Raw genomic sequence first — 22,942 nt, 5'->3', positions numbered from 1 at the left:
CTGGTGGTTCTCCAAGGAGTTGTACCTAATAGCCGAAATGACTCAATGTTAGAGAAGGCAGATAGACATCGGGAAAATACAAATATTTCTATCAAGTAACAAATGAAGTAGAAGGAGACAGAGGTTGAGAAAGTAGAGAGAATATGTTCTGTCTATGGCGCCTTCATGCTAGGCGGCTGTGAGATGGTCAAATAGGAAAACCTGAACCTCTGTAGCCAGGAGGAATGTTTAGCTCTTACATAGGAAGCACCAGATGGGGTCTATGTGTTTTCTCCAAAGCCATTTTGTCCTGATCAGACTAATATGGAATTTATCCTCCCACTAAATGGATGAGATCATAAAATACCCCTTCATCACCACAACTTGGGCAGAGCCCAGAAGCAGATGGCCAGACAATATGGAGGCTCTAATTAGGGAGAGAAGGCTGCAGGGCCACCAAAATAGAAGGAGACATCTTCCCCCAATAGTAACTAACCAGTTGTAGGCATTTTTCAGAGTGTCGTGGAGGAAAATAAAGCCTTATTTTTGTGCGAGTATGTTATACAGGGTCCAGGTGAAATGCTACTGCTCCCAGTGTCTTTTTCGTTTGTTTGTTTTAACCATTCATGCCACATGGAAGTATGTTTGCTTTTTATTTTTAAAGACTTTGAACAATTTCTGATATTCATGACCCTGGCAAAACTGAAGGTGCTAAAAGTTTTCAGTTTTATGTATTCAATATTTTGTGATCCATATAGGCTCTAGTCCCAAGGGCTGGTGTTGTTATGAAAACAGCAAGAACAATAATAATACACAACTGATATTTTAAAGAAATGTTTACCCTTTTCATAGCACATTCACATTTACTTTTTTTTTTTTTTTTTTTTGAGACAGAGTCTCACTCTGTCATCCGGGCTGGAGTACGGTGGTGCAATCTCGGAGAACTTGGCTCACTGAAACCTCCCCCTCCTGGGTTCAAGTGATTCTCGTGCCTCAGCCACCTGAGTAGCAGGGATCACAGGTGCATGCCACCATGCCTGGCTAATTTTTGTATTTTTAGTAGAGATGGGGTTTCATCACCTTGGGGTTTCACCATGTTGGTGAGGCTGGTCTTGAACTCTTGACCTCAAGTGATCCACCTGCCTCGGCCTCCCAAAGTGCTGGGATTACAGGTGTGAGCCACCACGCCCACCCCACATTTACTATTGATCTTATTCTGTCTTGCTGGTGAACCTGGGTTTCTGAAGGCTCATGGAACTCTGGATAGGCCATGAAGAATCAGAAACTGTGAAACAAAATGGTGCTACTCTTGCATTAATTTCCTTTTGATTATTTGGGCAGTTTATTATTTCCTTCTCTAATGTAAAAGTTCACTCTTTTAGTGAAAAGCAAAAACATCATATCCGGAAGCCAAAATTTAATTAGAATCCATAAATGCTAATTTCATCTTCCTTTTATGAGAGTCATGACTTGTAGTTCCTCTATGTGTCCCCATTAACACACAAAATGAAAAGTAGTGGTGTTATCAGTTTCATTAGGCTTCGCATTTAAAATTGTGTGTTCAAAGGTTATTAAGGTTAAGAGCCAAGGAGTAGTAGGTTCATCACATCTGGTCTACTTATAGGTTTACTTGAAAGGCAACCAGAGAGAAAAGATTGGATCCACCCCTTCCTCATAGTCCCTCTCTGGATAAGCCTGGGAGCTACTGTGGGGTGTGGCTGTAAAGATGCCCCGAGACCCCAGATTAAGAGATACTTAGCCAGGTGCAGTGGTGCATGCCTGTAACCCCAGCACTTTGGGAGGCTGAGGCGGGAGGATCACTCGAGCCCAAGAGTTTGAGACTAGACTGGCCAATATAGGGAGACCCAGTATCTATAACAAAATAATTAATTAACCAGGCCTGGTGGTGTGGGCCTGTGTTCCCAGCTACTCAGGAGGCTGAGGTGGGAGGATCACTTGAGCCTGAGGGTGGAGGCTGCAGTGAGCCGTGATGGCAACATGGCACTCCACCCTGGCGACAGAGTGAGAGCCTGTCTCAAAAAATAAAATAAAAATAAAAGAAATATTCATGTCACATGAAATAGGTACAGAGCAGATTCAGATTTTGCAAAGTCTGAGCTGTTGTCCCTTCAGGGATCTGGAAGAGGCCCTTGCAGTAAGGTGTCCTGAAGCTAAAGTTGCACTAATTTTACAGAAAATGAATCCTGCTTGGGCTGCAAGGGCTGCAAGGACTGCAAGGACTGGGCCCTGCAGAACAGAGAGAGGCAAATGAATGGGAGGGGGACTGCAGAGAGGAGTAAGAGGTAAGAAACAATCCCTGGAAGACTGCTGTTTTTAAACGGTTAACTTTATTTTTAATTTTCCCAATTTTAGTCAGCACTCACCAGACCTTTAGAAAATAGCACGGCAACCACTATGTGGACACATTTCGTGTGTGGACACAAAACTCGAACAAAATGAAAAATAAAGTGAAAAATTGGAGTCTTTCTGACACCTGAATTTTTCTGCCTACAATTTGTTCTTTTTGGAAAAGAATCATAGTAAAACATTGTAAATTGAAATTGGACTACATTTTGGACATTTGTTATGGTCTTGAATTTAAAGTGAAAGAAATGACAAATTCTCAAGGACACAAAGTAATCGATTCCAAAGCCGCACTTAGCCTGGTTGTCTTTCCTCACCCTGAGCCCAAGGGGAAATTCCAGGACTCTCTGCACAGCAGTGGCCTCCTGGGGCCAGCGGGCTGGCCATTCGGGAAGCGGTGCACCTTAGGTGTTAAATGGGTGTTTATAGTTGTAACTGGAGGCAACAATGTGACAGGCAGTAAAAGACACTTGTTATCTCCCACTTACTCTCTAGGCCTTAGCCCCAATGTCACTTCCTCTAAAGACATTCCCTGACCTTGCAGGATCATCAGAGGCATATCCTTTTGTCCCCCTAGTGCCTTGTTTCTATTTTTCTTAGGCCACTCACCATCCTATGCTAATCATTCCTCCCCACTCCATGACTGTCTCTAACGGTTTTTAAGTCATGAGAGATGAGGACTATGCTTTACTTATTTTTTATTTTTTGAGTTATCCAGACTGGAGTGCAGTATCACCCTCATGGCTCACTGCAGCTTTGAACTCCTGGGGTCAAGGGATCCTCCCACCTCAGCCTCCCAAACGGGAGGGATAGGCTTGAGCCACTGCACCCAGCCACTTTACTCATTTTTATTTTTATTTTTTGAGACAGAGTCTTGCTGTCGCCCAGACTGGAGTGCAGTGGTATGATCTCAGCTCACTGCAACCTCTGCCCCCCCGGGTTCAAGGGATTCTTGTGCCTCAGCCACCAGAGTAGCTGGGATTACCAGCATGCATCACCACGCCCGGCTAATTTTTGTATTTTTTTTCAGTAGAGACAGGTTTTGTGATGTTGGCCAGGCTGGTCTCAAACTCCTGGCCTCAAGTGATCTGCCTGCTTCGGCCTCCTAAAGTGTTGGGATTACAGGTGTGAGGCACCACGCCCGGCCTACTCATTTTTTTAAAGCTCCAGGTCCTCCTTTGGTAACTGACTTTGGTAGATTAAAAAAAAAAAACAACAAAACCGAACTTTATGAAAGCATTATAATTTACATAAAATAAAATGCACCAATTTTAAGGTATAGTTCTGGGGGGGGTTTGTCAAATGTATATATGTATGAAACCAACCACCCTAGTTGACTTTTTCTTTCAGCACTTTAAATATTTCATTTTCTTCTCTTCTTGCTTCTTGGGCGGCTCGTGACAAGATGTCCATTGTAATTTTTTTTTTTTTTTTGAGTCAAGGTCTTGCTCTATTACCCAGGCTGGAGTGCAGGGGTATGATGCTGGGTCACTGCAGCCTCGGCCTTTTGGGCTCGAGAGATTCTCCCACCACAGCCTCTGGAGTAGCTGGGACTACAGAGGTACGCCACCATGGCTGGGTAATTTTTTGATTTTCAGTAGAGATGGGGTTTCACTGTGTTGCCCAGGCTGGTCTCGAACTCCTGGACTCAAGTGATCTGCTCACCTCAGCCTCTCAAAGTGCTCAGATTACAAGCATGAGCCACCATGCCCAGCCCTGTAATTTTTACCATTATTCTTTTATAGGTAAGATGTTCTTTTCCTCTGGCTTATTTCCTGATTTTCTTCTGATCTTTGGTTTTTCCACTTTGAATATGATATGCCTACGTGTAGATTTTTTGGTATTTATCCTGCTTGGTGTTTGCTGAGATTCCTGGATCTGTGGTTTGGTGTCTGCCATTAATTTTGGAAAATTATCAGCCATTGTTACTTCAAATATTTCTTCTGCTTTGTTCTCTTTTCTCCTGGTATTCCAAGTACTCATTTGTTATATCTTTCCAAATTGGATTTCACTTCATGGATTTCAGTTTTGTTTCTATCTCTCTGCCTTTCCGTTTGAAAAGTTTCTGTGGACACAGTTTTGAGCTCACAGAGTCTTTCTTCAGTTGTGTGTGGTCTGGCAATGAGCCTATCACAAGTATTCTACATTTCTCTCACAGTGTTTTTGATTTCTAGCATTTCTTAATCTTTTTTAGATTTTCCATCTCTCTGCTTACATTACCCATTTGTTTTTACATGTTGTCTACTTTTTCCAGCAGAGCTCTTAATGTATTAATTATAGTTATTTAAAATTTTCTATCTGGTAATTACAAAATCTGTGTCATATCTGATGCTGGTTCTCATCATGCTTTGTCTCTTTAGACTGTGCTTTTTCTTGCTTTTTAGCATGCCTTAACTTCTTTTTCCTGAAATTAGGGCATGAGGTATTCGTTAAGAGGAAAGGAGGTAAAAGACCTTTAGTGTGAGGTTTAATGTTAATTTGGCTAGGAGTTGAGCTGTGTTTAATGTTTGCTACAGTTGCAGAAGCGAGAGGTTTCAAATTACTCTGGTGTTCTTTTTGTGGTCTTTATTGTCTTTGAACTTCCTTAAGAAGTCCTCCTTATCTAGAGTCTGAGCCTTGCAGCTCTTTCAGCAGCAATCCGTTGTTATTATACTGGAGGCTTGCTGAGGTGGTGGTAAAGTGTGAGGGAGGGGAAACATTCTATAATCACATAATTAATCTTAGCCTTTTACTGGTCTCATGTTCCCTAGGTTGTGCCCTTTGCAAGTATTTTTCAGCTTTTTTTCTTCCATCTTAGGTGATACAGTAAGGCTAGGGGGAGTAGAGTTGGATAAATGCCTTTTCTGTAGATGGGGTAAGGCTCTGGTAAAGGCTTTTTGCTAGAGATTTGACCTTCATTTTGGGGAATGCTCTGGAGTACTCAGTGTATTTCAAAATGGTTACAATCCCCCTCCCACTGCCAGAGATATGGAGGGATCTTTCTTGGCTCTCCGATGTGAGAACCTGTTGGAGTTCTTAAAGATAAAGCCCATGAAACTATGTGGGTTCACCCAAGACTACAGCCCACAGGAGTTTCTCACTCTCATTCTAGTCCATTCAGCCTCCATGTAAGTGTTCCTACCGCTTTATGACTCCAGCGGTTTCCGCTCCAGGTCAGTAGATACTGGCTGTAATTGTCTGCATTCAGCTGTCTTTCCAGATTTGGGGGTGGCAGTTTGCTCTGTTACCTCAATTCTCTGATGGGTCCAAGAAAAGTCATTAATTTTCAGTTTGTTCCACTTTTTTCTTGTTTTGAGAATGGGAATGATGACTTACAAGATCTTTATGCATTGGACCTGAAATTGAAAGTTCTACTTGACTTTTTGTGACTATTATTATCCTGAATTCACAGATGAGAAAACTGGGGCTCTGTGATACTGTGTGACCTACCCAAAATCACTGAGCTTCCAAATGGCAGAACTGACTTTGAATCTAGATTCTCCTACTCAAATTCAGAGCTCTTTCTCTCATATCTTAGTTAACACACAAAATGCAGTATCTGTATTCCCAGGAGTTTACAGCAGAGCTGGGGAATAAATTTGACTGATTTGGGAAGTAAGTCTATGAGACTTCAGAGAAGGATATAATTGTTTCCGGCTGGAGGGAAACTAAGAAGACCCCAATTAGTAAAAATTCAAAATAACTAAAACTATTTATTTAGCTTTTAGTTACCTTGTTGTTTATTTTCTTATTAAGCTCCTTAATGTACCAACTGAGGTCTCTAAGGCTATTTTAAACTTTATGATACTACTTATTAGCAGATCTTGAAATAAATTTAGTGGGTATCTAAAATTTTGTACAACATGAAATAAAATAGTATAGAAAAATCAGTCTCGGCTGGGCGTAGTGGCCCAAGCCTGTAATCCCAGCACTTTGGGAGGCTGAGGCGGGCGGATCACCTGAGGTCAGGAGTTTGAGACCAGCCTGGCCAACATGGTGAAACCCTGTTTCTACTGAAAGTACAAAAATTAGTCAGACATGGTGGTGTGTGCCTATAATTCCAGCTACTCATGAGGCTAAGGCAGGAGAATTGCTTGAACTCAGGAGGTGGAGGTTGCAGTGAGCCGAGATCGTGCCATTGCACTCCAGCCTGGGCCACAGAGTGAGAGTCTGTCTCAAAAAAAAAAAAAAAAAAATCAGTCTTACCTAGTAAAGTTATTGTGTCATCAAATTTTTATGAATCTTGATATAAATATGTTTGTAGTTTTGTATATATATGTATGTGCTGGGTTAGAATGTAAAATGTACTACATATTGTTTGGTTCTAGGACTTAGAGGTTTGTCTATTTGACCATAATGTGAATCTGTTAAATCTTTATGTGAGATGACAGGATTTCCATTATGCAGCTGGACCTGTTAGAGCCAGTTGTGCCAGAAGCCATAGCAGAATGGGTATGTCAAGTCCAAGTTCGGTAACTTGGAGAACTGCCTGAAGGGAACAGTCTTTGATAGTTCATTTTTTTCTACTTTGAATATAACTTGGGCTAAAGAGTCTTCATTTGAAACATTTACTTAACTAATTATTTTCAAATACATATTTGAAAAACTAAAGGAAAACAAATATCCTTATTTTTGGAAGAGTAAGGATCTTTGGAAAGAGAAATGAAATTTTTAATTTTTAATTTTTTTAAAAAATGGAGTCAGATTCTTGCTATCTTGCCCAGGCTGATCTTGAACTCTTGGCCTCAAGTAACTCTCTCGGTTTAGCCTTCCAAAGTGCTAAGATTACAGGTGTCAGCCACTGTGCCCAGCCAAGATGGAAATTTTAAATGAAAAAATTCAGCATGCTGTTGGGGTCCCACTATGTTTCTTCACTTGTGGTGATGTGGCTTTCTTAGTAATAGCTAATGTTATCATACCAAGCAAATGGGCTTCCTGCCTGATGTGCCTAGAAGCCAGTACTATGGCACTAACTTTTGAGACAAGAAAGGCTTTATTTTGAGACCTTCTAGCAAGGAGGCAGGAGATGCAGCTTGATTTCATCTCCCAAGTTTGGGGTTTGGGGTTTGGGACAAATTTTAAGGGGTCAGAGGTCAAGGGAAATGATTTAGGAATGTGGGCTTTGCAGAGTCTGATTGGAGGGCTTTAAATTTGACCATTTAAAGTAAGGTATGTTGAGGTAGATTTCAGTCCCAGATCTTCTGGGCCAATGGACCCCTCACTTCTGAAAGGTTCTGATGTTCAGGTTCTGGTCATGTCTCTGTCTCCTTGGTTCCTTGGAGAGGCATTGTTGGTTCCAGGTATTGTTACAAGTCAAAGCTTTTTCTATTGCAAATGCCTGAGTCAAATGACTTGCAGTTTTGGTTCTGTTATACCTACAAGGTAACTCGACATTTTGTTATGCACAGAGTAGGCCCAGTTTGGGCTGGTCCTGCAGTTACACTAATACCTTTATTAACACAGGGCCATATACTTTCATGTATTAAATTATTTAATGCTCACATAGCCCTATGAGGTAAGGTCTGTTGTTACCTTCATTTTGCAGATAAGGAAACTAATTTTCAGAAAGGTTATGCAACTTGTCCAAAGTCACACAGCTGTAATGAACTGAGGCAGGACATGGACCAGGCACTGTGGATCCAGTGTATGTCCTTGGAAATCAATCCACTCCAGAGAGGAGCTCTGAAGAACTGGCCCAGGTAAAAGAAAGACTTTTCTAGAGCACATGGAATTGATGCTAACAAGCAAAATTTTCGTTGAGTCATTGCTATTGTTCTTAGAAATCATAGATGTTTGCTTGGGACTTTAGAGCTGATCCAAGCCAACCCTCTCATTTTTATAGACAAAGTAACCAAGATTCCAAAAACCAAATACCACAGAATCAAAACAGGGTAAAAACAAGTTTTCTTTTGAAAATGACTCTAGAGTCTTAGAGAAAGAGAGTTTTAATTCCTCTTAAAGGTTCATAGTTAGGCAAAAGAATAATATTTTACATTTAGAGCTGTTAAGTATTGAATGGACAAAGGAAAAAATCATGGAATCTTTCCAATTTCCCTGACAATTGAAAAGGTGTTTGAGTAAAACAGAGGTTATTAACCTTGGAATAGGTGGTTGTCTGTTGTTTTCCCTGCCCAGCTTCCATTCTGTCTTCTCTTAGGAATGATGACATCCCGATTTTTCTCAGGGAAACACCACCCTTCCATTCTGTCTGTCCCTGTGTGTTCTTGGATGGGGATGATCTTCCCAGCCCTCAGTGACACCAGTTTGGCCAATCAGAGCTTTGCATTTCTCTGAGCACAGTGATTTGTTCAGGTTTGGGCATGACATCGAGACAATGAGACTCAAATCTGGGAATATTAAGGAGATACGCTTTTTTATTCATGTTTCCAAGAGAACACTCCTGTTGGGGAAAGCCTGCCTGAGAATGGAGCCAACACAGACAAGGCAGAGCCGATACAAGAGCATTATTTGAGCCACTGGATCCAGCCCTGTCTAAAGCCAGAAATCCCTGTGTTTTTGGATACTGGAGCCCATATACTGTTAGTCATAGGTAGCACTTTTTAAGTGCTTTGTAAGTGCCAGGCACTGTTGTAAGCTCTATATGTGGGTTATCTTGTTTGGCTGTCACAACAACCCTATTAAACAGTCACTGTTTTTATTTCCATTTTATAGATAGGAAAACTGAGATTTGCAAGGGTTAAGTTAGTTGCCCAAGGTACAAAGGTAATAAATGGTAGACAGGTATGAACTCAGGCCATCTAACTCTTGGACTTGTATTTTTAAACAGTTACATTTTTACTAGATTCTAAAGGACAGTTCTGACCCCAAAAAAGATTAAAAACCATTACCGCCTGCTTTTAATGGAGACTAGCTAACGAAACCGCCTTTGCAAAGATTATGACAATGAGAGAAATCCAGCATGGCTGACTCCATCCTGCTTCTGGCCTCACAGACCAGCTGTCCTTGCTCTTTCCTGGGCTTAGGTCAAACTAACCATTTAGCTTACAGTTTAACTGTAAAGCAAGGGTGATAACAGTCCTGCCCGACATTTTGTAAACATAATGAAAGGCTCCAAGTTTAGCATATGAGAGGGGTCTGAATTCTGCTAAGATGTAAGCATAAACAATAGCCAGCTGTTGGTCAGGAGGTCACAAGATTTGTAACTTCCTCAATTACCCCGTAGATAACATCACTATTGTAGAACCTAAGGCTGGTCTTTTGAGATGTTTTTCAGAATGACTCCACTCAGACTCATGACTCATGACTCTACTGCTCCTGTAGCCCCTACCCAAAGGCAGGCTCAGTGCACAAGGACCGTTTTCCACATCCCTAGGATTGCATCCCTAACCAATCATCAGCAGCCATTCCCCGGTCCCCTCCCCACCAAATCATCCTTGAGAAACCCTAATCTAAGCCTTCTGGGACTCTGATTTGAGGAATAACCCTGGCTTCTGTGTGACCAGTCTCACATTAATTTAACTCTTTCTTTACTGCAGTACCACGGTCTCAAATAAACTGGTTTTGTCTGTGCAGCAGCCAAGAAGTCTCTGTTGGGTGATTACAAAGATTGCTCTAGATCTTTTCTGTAATTATACTCTATGACTCTATGTTGTATTGTTTTTATCTTTTGCAAAAATGGCAGCTGTTTTCATTTTAACTTTTTGCATCTTGGTTCATCTGGATAAAGAATGTGCCTTAATCTTGTTAAAGCTATTTTTCTTCCCCAGCAAATTTAAATTGGCCTGCTTTTTCTGTGATGGTTAAACTATTAATAATACTTTGAGTCTGGAATTGCTTGGCCCATCTACAAAACTGCACCCTAAAAGGCAATGTAGACAATTTCTCAGAGCCAAGGGAATTATCCCACTACTGCTAAGTCCCTTATTTCCTACTTTGCTGCTTTCATCTATAATGGCGGAGCGGCCACTGTGATGGCAGCTCATTTTTAAAATGGTTACATTTATGAAACTAGGAATGAAGTGGACTTGGTGCTTACAAAGAGGAAATGGCTCTTTGGAGAATAATGGTTGATTGCTTGTTCAGTGAGAGCAAGTTTTTCATTTCCACAAAGAAGAATTTTTAGGCTGTTTGGGAAATTTCTTTCAGTGCCTCAATATCTGTGAACTGCCCAGGGCAAATTCAAGCAAGTTTAAAAGGAAGTATAAGGCTACCTCAAAATGTTCACAGGATGTGCCTTTGGAAGCAGAAAATTCTCAGCAGGCAGGTCAGTGGGAAGGAGGAAGCAGCCACTGGGATTGTGCACCATCAGGGTCCACGCCAGCATGGCACAGAGTCTGTTACCCTACCTTTCCCTGCCACTCATCTTAGTTTGGAGATATTTCCCCGAGGCTTATTCTCTGACCCTAAAACAGTGGTAAGGAGCATGGTAGGATGTGATCAGGATGAAAGAAAAGGGAAGATAAGCCCAGATGTTCCACCTCACCTCCATTCTTTGCGTTTCTTGAGTTTCGATGACCTCTTGAAGGAAGTCAGAATATTTTACCCCAAAATATATTTCTTTGGCGTATTTTGAGATGGCCGCCACAGGGCCAACAGACTGAAGCGACCCTGCCAAGCCGTTTTTTTTTGTGGAGGAAATTTGCGTCTGTAGAGAAACTCTGTTAATGTAGCCAGGCCTTCCCTTGTCTGGATCTAGGAAAGATGAATTGAGAGTTTGACACCTTAAAGATGTGAAAGAAACATTTATCATGTATTCTTTCTGAAGGCTGCTACCTGTGAGCCTTCATCTACAAAACAAGGCCACCTGTGCTAGCCGAGCCTCTTCCTTTCTCCCTCCTATAACCTATCTTGCCACTAAAGCCTGCTTTTGGCCACATTTTGAATGCCCATTGTTTCTGTAACCTCGAGATGGTACATAAGCTTCTGTACCCCACTGCAGGGTTGGGTCTTCATTCTGAAAACTCCTGTGTAAACGTGTTAAATAAATTTCTATGCCTTTTCTCCTATTAATCAATTTGTCATGGGTAGTCAGTGATTTTCAGTGAAGCTTCAGGGATCCAAGGGCCTTGGCACCCACAAGCTTGCACTCCAGCTGTGGTCTTTCCCACTTTGCTGCTATGATCAATTTTTTTTCTTGTCTTAAACATTTTTTTTTTTTTTGAGACAGAGTCTCACTCTGTTACCCAGGCTGGAATGCAGTAGCACCCTAACGGCTCACTGTAGGTTCAGACTCCCAGGCTCAGGTAATCTTCCTGTCTCAGCCTCCCAAGTAGCTGGGACCACAGGTGCTTGCCACCACACCAGACTAATTTTCTGCTTTTCTGTAGAGATGGGCCTCACTATGTTGCCCAGGCTGGTCTCAAACTCCTAGGCTCAAGGATCCTCCCACCTTGGCCTCCCTGCCAGGCAAGGTGTGAGAGCCCCCAAAACAGAAAGTGATTGGCTCATTGGTAATAAGAATTTACTGACAACAGTATAGGAAAGGAAAGGAAAAGGAAAGTGTCAAGAGAGAACACTGCAGAAGAGTGTAGTGGGGTGCTTCAGTAAAAGAGGACTGAGCTCACTGCCATGGTGGATTTTTCCTTAGGGGTATTTATGGACCTCAAAGCAGGAATGTAAGGGTAATTTGGATCATATTAGTCACATAGGTCATGATAAATGATTACATTTGTAGACATTTTGGTGACTTGACCAAAGATTGAATAATGAGTTTCAACATGCATGCATTCTGAAGATGTATAGAAATTCTAGTTACTTACAAATTTTTGGGAAAGAAGCCTGGTACCAGATACTTTAGACAATAAGAAAGTCTAATTACTTCTGAATTCCTCAGATAAGTTTTGGCTCTGGATGGTCTGCTTGATGGTCTGTTTGATGGCTACCAGGTAATCTTTGTTCTCCTCACTCCCAAAGCGCTGAGATGACAGGTGTGAACCATTGTGCTTGGCCTGTTTTTTTGTTTCTTTTTTTTTTTTTTTTTTTGAGGCAATCTTGCTCTGTAGCCCAGGCTGGAGTGCAGTGGTGCAATCCCATTCACTGCAAACTCTGCCTCTTGGTTTCAAGTGATTCTCCTGCCTCAGCCTCCAGAGTAGCTGGGATTACAGGCACGCCACCACCACACTGGGCTAATTTTTGTATTTTTAGTAGAGACAGGGTTTCACCATGTTGGCCAGGCTGGTCTTGAACTCCTGACTTCAGGTGATCGACCCACCTCGGCCTCCCAAAGTGCTGGGATTACAAGTGTGAGCCACCATGCCCAGCCTGTTTTTGTTTTTTTTTTTTTAATTTGAAAACAAATTACAAGCATGTGAAAAAAAAATCCAAATAGTACAAAAAATTTACAGCAAAAAGTATTAAATCTCCCCAACCCAGCCCTGAATGTTTAGGCTGGCCTCCTTCCCAAAGGCAGCCATGATTACCATTTTATTTTTCATGTAAGAAACTGTCTTGGAGGTACTAATCTACCTTATTATTATTATTATTAACAGCTTCATGGAAATCTATTTTCTGTTCTTAGTGTAACCACTCTCGATTAATTGACATTTAAGTTTCTTTAGTGTTGTTCTTTTAATAGATTGCAGTGAATATTCTTGTATACATATCTTATTGTGTGGGAATTTTTTTTTTTTTTTGAGACGGAGTCTCGCTCTGTCCCCCAGGCTGGAGTGCAGTGGCGCGATCTCGGCTCACTGCAAGCTCCGCCTCCCGGGTTCACGCCATTCTCCTGCCTCAGCCTCCCGAGTAGCTGGGACTACAGGCGCCCGCCAACACGCCCGGCTAATTTTTTGTATTTTTAGTAGAGACGGGGTTTCACTGTGTTAGCCAGGATGGTCTCGATCTCCTGACCTCGTGATCCGCCTGCCTCGGCCTCCCAAAGTGCTGGGATTACATGCTTGAGCCACCGCGCCCGGCCCTGTGGGAATATTTTTTTAAAGATAAACCCCCAAAGATAAATTGCTAGGGCAAATAGAGTTGGTTTTTTTTTTTTTGAGATGGAGTCTTGCTCTGTCGCCCAGGCTGGAGTGCAGTGGCGCAATCTCGGCTCACTGCAAGCTCCGCCTCCCGGGTTCACGCCATTCTCCTGCCTCAGCCTCTCCGAGTAGCTGGGACTACAGGCGCCCGCCACCACGCCCGGCTAATTTTTTTTTTGTATTTTTAGTAGAGACGGGGTTTCACCGTGGTCTGGGTCTCCTGACCTCGTGATCCGCCCGCCTCGGCCTCCCAAAGTGCTGGGATTACAAGCGTGAGCCACCGCGCCCGGCCAAAGTTTTAAACTGTTAATAGACATTGTTAAATTTTTCTCCAAAGAAATTGTACCAATTTGCATTCCCATAGTGTATGAGATGCCAGTTTCCTACACAAGGTCCAAACACTTTATGTTGTTATTTAAAACAAATCCTTGCTATTCTAATGGGAGAAAAATATCTCATTGTTGCTCTAATTTCTATCTGATTTGAGTGAGGTTGAGCACTTTCTCGGCCCTTGGGAATTCTTTATTGTGTGTGTGTGAACTGCTTCTTTAGGACCAACTACATGCTGTCTACAGGAAATACAGTTTGGAGTCACAGGCACAAATAGGTTGAAAGTAAAGGATGGAAAAAGACATATCATGCAAATAACAGCCATAAGAAAACTGCAGTGGCTATACCAATATCAGAAAAAAATTATACTTTAAATGGGTGAATTGTATGTCTACACATTATACCTCAATAAAGTTTTTTTTTTTTTTAGATGGAGTCTTGCTCTGTCACTCAGGCTGGAGTGTAGTGGCACAATCTCAGCTTACTGCAACCTCTGCCTCCCAGGTTCAAGCGATCCTCTTGCCTCAGCCTCCTGAGTAGCTGGGACTATGGGACTATGGTCGCGTGCCAACACGCCTGGCTAATTTTTGTATTTTTAGTAGAGACTAGGTTTCACTATGTTGGCTAGGCTGGTCTCGAACTCCTGACCTCAAGTGATCCACCTGCCTCAGCCTTGCAAAGTGCTGGGATTACAGGTGTGAGCCACTGTGCCTAGCCAATATAACTATTTTTTTAAAAAAGACCTTTGGATTCCAAATTTTCTGCATCATAAAGTGGGCTAAGGAAGTTGTCCAAACTACCAAAAAGATCATATTCTCCAATACTCTCTTCAGATAATGACTGAGGAAATGGAAAACCAAGACTTCTCAAAGCGGGCAGCCAAGAGTCATGGAGCACAGTAGATTGGAGAGCTGTAGAGAGCTATGTCTACGGAGCGGAACCAGGCCCTCATCAAATAATATATCCTTTTCCTAGAGTAGAAAAAATGTGCAAACATTGCCCAAAAGATTTTTGAAATTTTCAGATTGGCAATTGCTATATGCCTATATGCCTACCATACTTCTCCATTTTGTTTTTCCTTTTTTTTTTTTTGATGGGGTCTCACTCTATTGCCCAGGCTGGGGTGTAGTGGCATGATCTCTGCTCACTGCAACCTCTGCCTCTGGGGATCAAGCAATCCTCCCACCTCAGCCTCCTAAATAGCTGGGACTACAGGTGCACGCCACCATGCCTGGCTAATTTTTTTTTTTTTTTTTTTTAAGAGATGGGGTTTCATCATGTTGCCCAGGCTGGTCTTGAACTCCTGGGCTTGAGCAATCCACCCACCTCAGCTTCCCAAAGTGTTGGGATTATAGGCATGAGCCACCACACCCGGTCTTCTTCACCTTTTTGAATGGCGGTGTTTACTGCAGTTATTCCATCCCTGTTCTGCCACTATATGATGGATGTGCTGGGGCAGACAACTTGCTTGGCAGTTCGTAGGCCTTCAGATCAAGTAGAGCTGCAGTTGGACCTGATGTACATTCATGAGATTATGGACCTGATGCAATGATTAGATGAGACTTTTGGAGTGTCTTGGTGAGGGGTGAGGGTATTTTCCTTCCTGGATACGAATGAATCATTTGTGGCAAAGAGGGAGAACTCTGGTGGATGATGATTTTGGTTCATGATTCTTCCTTCCCTCTCTGCTTTTGCCACGATCCACCTGGGCAAAGTATACCTTCCTTCTCAACTGACTTTTGGCTTGGTCATATGACTTGCCTTCACCCGTGGTAAGTGAGCAAATATAATGTCCAATCTGAGGTTTTAAATGCACTTTCATGGTTTGGCTAGCCTCTTTCACTTCTGCCATCCACCATGGGAATGACAAGCCCTCGGTAGCCATGCATCCAAGAATGAGAGGCAGAGTCAGTCTAAATCCAGACCCACTCCCGAGTCACAGCCATCCCATTTCACCTGTGAACCTGTGAGTGAAAAAAGATATATTTGTAATTTTAGCCACCAAGATTTTGGGGAGTGTTTCACAGCATTACTACAGACCTGGTGGTGGTGGCCCTGAGGCTAGCAATAGACCCCATTCACTCAGGCCTTGCTTGACTTCATGAAGCATCCAGATCCCGTCTTTGACACCAAGAGAAGTTACTGAACAAAAGGCTGCTCTACTCCCTGCTCAGGTGTATGTGTGGGAACCAAAGCTGGATTGGGGCCAGCTGCTTCAGGACTGGCCAGTGGAGGCCACGACCAACAAGATCAAATGACTTAGGTATTAACATGTAAACATTTGAATAATGCTAAAAAATGAGAAAAATACAGTTACCATTAATTTTTTTAAAACCAAGAATAAGTATTTGATAAGCAACTAAATGAGTAAACAGTACTTATTTGACAGAAAATGTGGGGAGGAGGAGAAGAGAGAGCACAAGAGAGAGAGAAAGAGACATGATAATGCCACATGGCTGGAAGTTAAGGGAATTTCACATTTTAATACTTTTAAATCACTTTTAAATTTTTCATTTTTAATTATAGTTTTAAGAAAAACTATTTTGAACAACCCCAAATATAGTGCATCTAAAAACTAATGTATATTTGAGTAGACATCACTAATAGTGGAACAGTAGACTATAGTACATGGTAATTTTTCTTTTACTCTTAAGATACAATAAAACATGACTAATTTTGCTGTCAAAAATGTAAAGAATAACAATAAATGAAGTTTTTATGTTTAAAAAAAGATCAAATGACTGAACTTTCTGAGGCATACAAAGCACAACTTAAGCGGGAAGCTCTGGAGGAAGTGGCAGAAGCGGACTGCCGAAAACTAGTTGTACAACGATAGGGGGTAAAACCCTTTTATAAACTGGAAATAATAATAAAAATATTTATCCACCACAATAGAGTAAAAATTGAATTAATTTCTATAATTCTCCATAGAAAATGTCCAAAACTGTAATATGAAGAAGTGTTCAAAGTTATTTTAGCCAAAAATATAGAAAGAAAATATTCTAGAGTTGTATCAGGAAGTTTACTACTACTACTACTAATAAAGTATGATACTAATTTTGTCATGTAATGCTTTGGTATTTGTCAGCTTTTTTTTTTTTTTTTTTTTTTTTTGTGAGACAGGGTCTCACTCTGGTTGCCCAGGCTGGAGTGCAGAGACATGATCTGGACTCACTGTAGCCTTGACCTCCTAGGCTCAGGTGATTCTCCCACCTCAGCCTCCCAAGTGGCTGGGACTAAAGGTGCACACCACCATGCCTGGCTAATTATTTGTATTTTTAGTAGAGATGGGATTTCGCCATGTTGCCCAGGCTAGTCTCAAACTCCTGAGCTCAAGCTATCAGCCTGATTTGGCATCCCAAAGTGCTGGGATTCAGGCATGAGCCACTGCACCCAGCCTTGTCAGCTTTTAAAATTTGTAGTTTCGTATGATTTCTTTTTGCATTCTAAAAGTTATTTTCCTTTATATCTGATTTTGTTTTTCTTATTCTTTTTATTAAAGGGAGCCACAATGTTATAGGAATCCTGAAACTGAGGCAGCTGTATTTAGTGAGGAGGGGAGAGCTTAGAGCTGCCAAAGCACCACGAGGTGACTGCAGATAACTCTGACCCCAAAGGTGGTAGAGCAGTGGGATCGACTGCATTTGTGTCATTGGTGTCATAGTTTGGGTGGCCAAACAGGCCACACTTGAAATTATTACTGGCACTGGAGTTTTCAGCTCCTGAGCCAGTAAGTTCCTTTTATTATTTAAGCAAATGTGAACCTTTTTTTTGTCACTTGTAATACAAAGTGTGCTAATGGAAATAATGGAGCATAATGCATATAAAATGCAGTTCTCTAAAATACCATTCATTCTTTTCATTTCTCTTGGGCCTTATTCTCTCCCAGTTCAGACCCTCATTATTTCTTATCTAAATTATTAAAATAGTGTTCTTGCTTCCAAAACTCAGTTTCTAAGCTTCAATTTCTATACTATAAAATGGGTAGCAGGAGTGCCTTCCTTACTCATGTGGCCCTTGTGACTATTATATAAGATTAGGCGTGTCAAGCTCCTAGCATACTTTTTACTGCATGACAAGTAAGTGCTTGGTAACTTTTTCCCCCTGTCAAATTTGTCCCATTTGCTCGAATGTCCTATTCGCTTCCTATCAGATTATGACACTCTCTTCTTCAAGAAATCTCATTCTTTATTGTGTAAAGGTGGAATTCCTTAGTATAACTTTCAAGATCCTATAACCTATAACCTCAAGCCACTCTGTACCTGTAATGGTTAATTTTAGGTGTCAACTTGACCGAATCAAGGAAAATCTAGAGAACTGGTAAGGCATTACTTCTGGGTGTGCCTGTGAGGGTGTTTCCAGAGGAGACTGGCATGTGAGTTGGTGGACTGAGTGGGGAAGATCCCCTGTCAATGTGAGCTGGCCCCATCCAATCAAATGGGGGCCTGAAAGAACAGGCAGAGGAGAGGTGATTTCCTCTCTCTCTTCTGGAGCTGGGATATTTCCTCTCTCTTCTGCTGTCCTTGGACATCAGAACTCTAGGTTTTTCAGGCTTTGGACCCCAAGTCTCACACCAGCACTCCCACCAATCCCTCCAGGGTCTCAGGCTTTTGGCCTTGGACTGAGACTTATATCATCAGCATCCCTGGTGCTGGGGCTTTTGGATTTGGACTGAGCCAGACTATCGGTATCCCAAGGGCTCCAGTTTGCAGACAGCCTGTTGTGAGACTTCTCAGCTCCCTAACAGCATGAGTCAATTCTAATAAATCCCCTCTCGTATGTCTACTCTATATCTTTATCTATCCTGTTGGTCCTACCTCTGGAGAACACTGACTAATACAGCATCTTTACGCATTCTGCGAAGTATTTGCTGCTTCTGGAACACACTGGGCACTGTCTTGTTTTTAATCATGGTGCCCTTCCTTCCTTTCCTTTTTTAGCTCCCCAAAGCCCTTCAACACATATGTTGCTTCCTTGGTGAAGCCCTCTGAGGTCTCCACACCTCATTTCTACATCCTCCGCTGTGTTAATGTACTCTGCTTGCACTTTGGTCCTGGCATTTATTTTTCTTTGCCTCTATTTGTAGATGGTAATTTACAGGATGTAGCTTCCTTGAGGGCAGAGGTTGCTTCTATTTCTCCTTTGTTTTTCCCACAAGGCCTTGCATAGTGTAAGGAGCTCAGCCTGGTGTGCTTTAAGACATAATTCCTCTCATGTACCTCCTAACAAGGGATGCCCCTGTTCCCTCTGTGTGTGTGTGTGTGTGTGTGTGTGTGTGTGTGTGTGTGTGTGTGTATGTAAAGCTTTTCTATTTAGCATAAGGCTTTTGAGATACATCCTTGCTATTCATTTTCTTTTTCTTAATTACATTTTTAAAAAAATTGATAAAGTTTTGTATATTTATTGCATGCAACAGGATGCATTTACCTTGACTTCATTGGATCTATTCCTGCTTTCATCTTTTTGGGATATCAGCATCTCCTTTTCATTTTTCTACCCTCAATTGCCCACTTTTTCATTTAATAAATATTTATTGGGCACTATTCAGGTGCTAGAACTATGGAGATGAAAAGGTAGACTAGGCTGTGCTGCATAAAATGCTTATTCTGAAAGGATGAGGTGGTGGGAGTAGAAAACAAACTACAAATAAATAAAGCAAATAAATAAACATAAGAAAATATCAGAGTAGGAGGCCGAGTGTGGTGGCTCATTCCTGTAATCCCAACACTTTGGCGGGCTTAAGTGGGAGGATCACTTGAGCCTAGGAGTTCGAGACTAGCCTGGGCCACACACAGAGACCCTGTCAATACAAAATATCAAATATAATAAATTAGCCAGGCACAGTGGTGTGTGCCTATAGACCCAGCTACTCGGGAGGCTGAGGCAGGCAGATTGCTTGAGGCTGGGAAGTTGAGGCTGCAGTGAGCTGTAATCATACCACTGCACTCCAGCCTGGGCAATAGAGGGAGACCCTGTCTCAAAGAAAAAAAACCAAAATTCAAACAAAACAAAACAAAAAACAAGCAATGAAAAAATTTCACAGTATGATAAACTATGAGGGAAAATAAAGCAGAGGATGTGATAGAGAACAATATGGCTAGGATGGCCAGGAGTTGAGTGTTGACTCTGGCTTGACTCTTGCCCTCAACAGTGACTCAGCTCCTCTGGTGAGGTGCACTGGAGTTGCCTTGGTGATGCCCTTTCTGGCTGCCCCAGGTCCTCCATCCCTCTCTTTGCACCACACCCAGTGATGTGATCACCATCCGTGGGGCCACAGAAAGGCTTGCACCCTTGAAGGAGAAGCATCCAATTGATGTTGTTGGCAGACCTCTGGTATCTGGATAAAGTCTCTAAAGGGAGGCAGTGCTTAGGACTCATGATATGCTAGACTTTCTCTTCCCTTGTGACTTTTCCAAAATGTTGTGCAAAGGGAAAAAAAGGAAAATAAAGGAACAAAAAGACAGATGCCTTCGTGTCTTTTCTTTGTCTGTGTTTCCTGATTTGATAATAATCTTGGTAATTTGTAAATTGCTTTTCCAGTTTCTCCTTTTTCTTGTGTACTTTTTTTCCTCCATTGCACTGGCATATGCTTTGTTCTTTCCCTAAGATAGTCACTGGAAATTGGAATTCTAGTTTGTTTGAGAAGGTCTATGTTGGCCGGGCATAGTCGCTCATACCTATAACCCCAGCACTTTGGAAGGCGGAGGTGGGTGGATCACCTGAGGTCAGGAGTTTGAGACCAGCCTGGCCAACATGGTGAAACCCCATCTCTACTAAAAATACAAAAATTGGCCAGGTATGGTGGCACACCTATAATCCTAGCTACTAGGGAGGCTGAAGCAGGAGAATCGCTTGAACCTGGGAGGCAGAAGTTGCAGTGAGCCGAGATTGTGCCACTGCACTCCAGCCTAGGTGACAGATTGAGACTCAAAAAAAAAAAAAAAAAGAGAAGGTCTATGTTATCTTTACTCTGGGTAATGTTGGGCCTGGGACCATAGGTTAGACTTCACCCTATAGACAATGGGTTTAAGAATAGATAAAGCCAGGTAGTCCTATGTGATGGAATATAAATGTAAGAATGCCATTATTTAAAGCTGAAAAACAAAATGGGATTTTCTAATTTAAAGCTCTAGCTTATTTGGGAAATGACTTTATAATAAACAATGTAAGGCAATTTCTTGTTGAAATCAGATGCAACATAAATTATGTTTTTTATGAACTCTGCCTAGAAAAAAATTGAATTCTTAAAATGGAAAAATATTGTCTAATGTTTTTCATTGTTTTTATTTCTTCTTTAAATCACTGGGTTTTCAGAATCAGTTTGTGTCTACTGATAATGTATGTTCATGAAATTACACCCATCCTAACATAAGGTATTTCAGCACAAATTAATTTATTCACACAAGTTACAGTAATTCGTTTGCTTGAGTTTCCAGGCCTTAACCTTTGCATTACGTCTAGCATTTGGTTTGAGATACATTTGAGAATAATTCTGTAAGCAAGATTTGTGCTTCAGCACAAAAATGTAGATATTCGACCAACAGAGGTTTAAAAATATATTATCGTAAATTGCTTGTCTCCCCCCATTACTGATTTGTCATCTGTGCTAAGTGGATATGGAGACAATTTAATGAATACAATTTACCATAGACTTTAGCAAAACATAAATTTGATTCTGGAGCACCACAAATTATAAAATCTCAGAAATGAAAAGAACACAGAAAGGTCATCTGGTTTGTCCTTCTTCATTCCGACAGGTTTGCACTTCTCATTACAACTGGGGGAGAATCTATCCTAATTCTGAAGACATCCTGGGAAGAAGATCTCACCAGCTGTCTCGTTATCGCTAATGTGAAACATCCATCACTTGTGGAAAATTTGTCTGAAGGACATCTAATTTCCTCAGACTGGAGTTTATTCCCATTTCCTTTAAATGAGACTTCAGTGAGGACCACATAAGATTTCTGTTAACCAACCACTTAGAGAAACGGGATTGAAGGAGCTAGGAATGCCTATAAAGCTCTTAGAACAGTCTGGCATATAATGGGCTTTCAAAGAACATTAGCTGCCATAATAGTAATGATTGTAAAATTATGGAGGGAGACATCAGGTTTTTTGTCTATCTGGTGATAAAAACACTGAATAGTTTTGGGATTAGCAGCTCTAACTGCCTGGTAGTGGTTGATTTGGGTGTTGTACCCTGAGGTTACATCCTGGGTCAGTGGCAAGGAACACATGATTAATGGCTGACATGAGTGAGGGAAGGGGCAGCAAAGGGATGGCCACATTGCATCAACTGTCTGTCATCCCTGTAATGATGACTGTAAGCTCTTTGAGGGGAGGGACCCCATCTTATTAGTCTTGTGTCCCTAGTACTTAGCACAGTGTCTAACAAAGAAGAACAAAATATGTATTGAATAATTGAATGTCGACTATCTTTAAAAAATCACTCAAGAAAATATGTTATTGTATGACTGATATTCCTGTCACCTAGTCTGGTGGTATACTTAAAAAAAAATTTGTTCTTGAACATATTGCTATTTCTCAGGTCCACCTTCTCTGTTTCCCCTTTGCTGTTTTCTTCAATTTGGCGGAGAGGCCACCGTGACTCTCTTCTGGAGATGCTTTAAGTTCATCCAGGGTATTTGTGAGTTATAGAGGCCAGAAGTAAACCCTGTGTCTTGTGACAACCTTGAATACTGTGATGAGTTTGGCTATTTCACGGTATGCACTGACACTTCCTGGTATCACACTGGTTTCTTATGTGAAGAATAATAATGTTTTAAGTCATGTGAGCTGTCACCATGTTCCAGCCAATCAGAGACGTTCATGCAACATTTAGCCCTGATCAGAGTCATTGACCACTTTGCCAGTGGTGCTGTAAAGTTGTTGCTGGGGGACTTGGATAAATTAGCTCTTAGAAGACTGCCAGGGGAGTTCTAAGGGCTGAGAAATGAAAACCCTGGGGCTGAATATGCTCAGTTTTGGCTCCAGCATTCTCTCTGCTATTCTGCAGCCGTCTGAGTCACACTGTTAAACCCATCTGTTTACATGAGGTTGAATGTGGAAGAAGGTGGAAAAGGAAGAAAAAATATCCTTTTTTAGTTCTCTTAGAGTAGATGCCATGCTCTTATTCCCCCTCCCAACTTCATCTTTTGTGGCCCAAATTGTGCACTGTCGGATTTGTTTTTCTAGGGCTGAGGGAAGAGGCTGAAGAGGGCGACTGGAGCAGAGAGAAGGGACCATACCTTGGGGTGGGAATTTTGCATTCAGCCAGGTCAACAGAGGGAAGACCTGTTTTAATTCAATTTTTCTTAGTTCAGATGGAATCTACGAGTGGATGACTCCTCCCCAACTTC

This window comes from Hylobates moloch, unplaced genomic scaffold (assembly GCF_009828535.3).
Source record: "Hylobates moloch isolate HMO894 unplaced genomic scaffold, HMol_V3 SCAFFOLD_9, whole genome shotgun sequence".
In the NCBI taxonomy this organism is placed as follows: Eukaryota; Metazoa; Chordata; class Mammalia; order Primates; family Hylobatidae; genus Hylobates; species Hylobates moloch.
Note: the sequence above shows the minus strand (reverse complement) of the source record.